The sequence below is a fragment of the Mesoplodon mirus genome (assembly GCF_964341445.2).
Source record: "Mesoplodon mirus genome assembly, contig: HAP1_SCAFFOLD_518, whole genome shotgun sequence".
NCBI classification, from domain to species: Eukaryota; Metazoa; Chordata; class Mammalia; order Artiodactyla; family Ziphiidae; genus Mesoplodon; species Mesoplodon mirus.
Genome location: NW_028295480.1, coordinates 498,668 through 501,990, shown reverse-complemented (window position 1 = coordinate 501,990; position 3,323 = coordinate 498,668). Strand labels below are relative to the sequence as shown.

The following is a 3,323-nucleotide window of genomic DNA, read 5'->3' as shown; positions in this document are numbered from 1 at the left end:
ATCTCTTTAACACCTTATATTTATCGGTTCCATTCAGATTTGATGCTTGAAAAGTTTTGTATATTTTATGTCTATCTTCCATTAAACTTGGTTCCTCTAAGGCAGGAACAATAATCTCTTTCATAAATTGAGACCATTACAAAAACAGAATTATGTTCCCTTTCCTCTCAATCAGGGGAATTTGAAGTAGGATTGATGAAATCCTAGAAATCATAAGCAAAACTGTCATTTCTGCATTTTTATGGCCAGAGGGTCCTGTGTTTTCATTAGATTCTTGAAGATATCACAGAGCCCAACCATGTTAAGAATCTCTGCTTTGAATCCATGTGCTTTCACCCAGCTCTGTGGTACAAGGCACCCTGCCCCTGGGGCAATCTGTCTGTGGTCCCTGCAAAGATGATAAACCCACATCAAAGACACTTACTCTTCTGCATGTCAGTAGACTCTACCGCCATCTCTTCCTCCACAACGATGTCACTATCGCCATCTTCAAGATTCATTTCCGTCTCATCTAGAACACTGTCTTCTTCCTCTTCCTCCTCCTCATCTTCCTTGGAAACATCCTTTAATGTGGCAAGTAGTCTGTTGTAACCAGAAACTTGTTCTGGTTCACTCTGTGCTTCACTTTCAGAACTGGAAGTATCTATAAACTCTCTGACTAAAAGGAAAATGGGGATTTTAAAAACAAAAATTATATTGTTCTTGTTGCTACCCCACGACTATCATCAGGCCCACAGTGGAACGAAGTTCAGACTTTTCTAAATAAAAACTAGCTTTCCTGCAAATATGCAACCCTATCTATTCAACCAAACCTAGCACCAAATTTGTTTAAAACAGCTAATCTAGCTATGATTCTAGAAGCGCTTCCTCTTCTTTGAACTGCTAATGTTCCACATGGGAAGACAGCAAACTAAACACAGGGAGCTTTAGGTTATAAGGCGATCTAACCTATGTGTCAGACATCTGGCACCTTTAAAGGAGCAACAGGAAAACTTACAACAAAGTGTACTTTATTTCTGAGTCTGTGGTAATGAAATAAGACCTTTGATGATTTTGCACTCTATTTTATGTTAAGCAGACATGACATTCCCTCTTAGGAGTCACCAAGAGCCCTCTGGTAAGCCTCCTTACCAGGTTCTAACAGGCTAATCTCTCAGGACAGTTTCATACTCTACACTATATTAGTTATCACAATGGCATTTTAACAGACATCTGCACTTAAAACTAAGCAATATTACTAAAATATAGCTTACATCTAAAATCAAAAAGAGTGGAAACGTAGCCAAACTTTACTACCATATATAATCTTAAAAGTAACAGTCCAGAATCTACTATCATAAAGAAGGTATAAAGCATTACCAGTTGACAAGTCTGTGCTTTTGCTTCCTTTCTGGAAACCCTGAGAAGAAACAGGCAATGTTAAACTTTAACTACTAGTATGTAGCAATTAGGAAAAGTCTAATGATACAACTTTAAATGAACATGGCAGACTATACCGTTATAAATACATTAATTACATCTATTGTCAAGTAAAAACTCCATATGCATTTGGACAGGTTTTGGAAGGATATGCCAAATAGATAATAAGAGACGAATGAAAAAGTCTAACAAGACCACATGACAAATACTACAGTCACACAGTAACAGGCTCGCATCCAAAAGATGGGAAATTTGGGCAAATAAAAGCCCTCGGGGTTCACCTTTTCTAGCAAATTTCTTAAGTAGACTATCCCTCTAACTGTTGAGAAAGCAGCCCAAAGGGGTGGGATGAGCACTAAGATCATAACTGAGAGTCTGGACACTTCTAGAGGAACCCACAACTACCCAAACATTAGTTTCCTCATGGTCATTGAATAGACAGGTGATGTCGAGGGTCCCAAGCAATTCTTTTTTTATTTTCTTTTAACTTATTTAATTTATTTATTTTTGCCTGCTATGGGTCTTCGTTGCTGCGCCCGGGCTTTCTCTAGTTGCGGCGAGAGGTGGCTTCTCTTGTTGCGGAGCAGGGGCTCTAGGCTCGCGGGCATCAGTAGTTGCACCACCCTGGCTCAGTAGTTGTGGCGCACGGGCTTACTTGCACCGCGGCATGTGGGATCTTCCCGGACCAGGGCTCGAACCCCTGTCCCCTCCGTTGCCAGGCGGATTCTTAACCACTGCGCCACCAGGGAAGCCCCCAAGCAATTCTTTAAAAACATAGAAAACGAACACAAGCTTATAAAATCTCTGCCCAGTCGCCACACAGGAGGCGTGCCGTCTCGCATAAAACTACAGGCTCAACAAAGGGTAGGAAGACCGGTGAAGAATCCCATCTCAGGCGGGAAGCCGCCAGGATCCCCGGGCGAGCTAGGCCGGCGCTGGGGCAGCGTGGGACGCGGCGGGAGCTGCCCTGTCACTACCCCCGGGGCACCGGCGGACCAAACGCGGGGACACGCGGGCTCCCACCGGGAAAGGACGCCGGCAGCGCCGGGCCCAGCCTTGCCTCTCCATACCTGTCATAGAAGGGATGCTCCTCGCCGAAATCCCTTAGATGCTTCTTCTGCTTTTTAGTTAGGGAGTTGAGCAGCTGGCTCCGGCTCCGGCTCCGGCTCCCGCGTTTGCCCGTGGGGAAGACGTGAAGTCAGCCAACCTCCAAGAATCGCGTTTTTCACCTGGAAGTAGTCTCCTCAACCCACTCACGCGGGATTGCCAACGGCGCTTTACGGCGGAAGCAGGGTGCCACAAAGCAGACCCGCTTTACGTCGCGCTTGTACGACAGGCGTTAGAACTTCCTGCTTCCCATTCCGCCCCCTAGCGAGGCTCTCTGGAAGCACGTGCACGCGTGCGCAGCTTTTCTCTGAGCCCCGTAAGGCAGGCAGGCAGGGAGGCTTCGGGCTTCCCCAGGTGGGTAAATGGGTGGGTGTACTTTGTGCGTCTGTTTTGGCTGTGAGAATCAGCCTGCATAAACGTGTAGTAAGTGAGATGGTTGAATGCAGTGCCTTTCTATTATGCCATAATACAAATACCAACTAACATTTAAGGCTGCCGGTGCATCTCCATTCATCCTCACAACAGTAAACAAAAAGGCCTTGTTAATAAGCCCGATATTGGAGATGAGAAAGCTGATGCTTACAGAAGGTTACATACACACTAGCAAGAGAGGAGATGGAAACCTAATTCCCTCTGATGCGACCACAGGCTCTTCCCACTAGGATCTGCCACATGCGTGTGCTACGTGAAGAATGAGGACGCAAGGCTGAGATTCCCGCCCTTACCCCACCCCCTCATTGCCTGAAAGTATCGCAAGGGCCCTTGGTAACACATCTGTTCTGGCATTTTTCATGTTA

The 3,323-nt window shown here is 45.7% G+C and overlaps 1 long non-coding RNA gene across 2 annotated transcripts; it reads right to left on the bottom strand.

Moving 5' to 3' along the window:
• Positions 1-299: 299 nt before the first annotated feature.
• On the bottom strand, positions 300-2,687 carry LOC309797414. 2 transcript variants are annotated; one of them, XR_014292641.1, is made up of 3 exons: positions 2,490-2,687; positions 1,360-2,183; positions 300-658 (listed from the first exon to the last, which is right to left on the bottom strand). It is a non-coding gene; the product is annotated as an uncharacterized lncRNA (long non-coding RNA). The 2 variants fall into 2 exon arrangements; XR_014292642.1 differs by having other exon boundaries at positions 1,360-1,399.
• Positions 2,688-3,323: the final 636 nt, after the last annotated feature.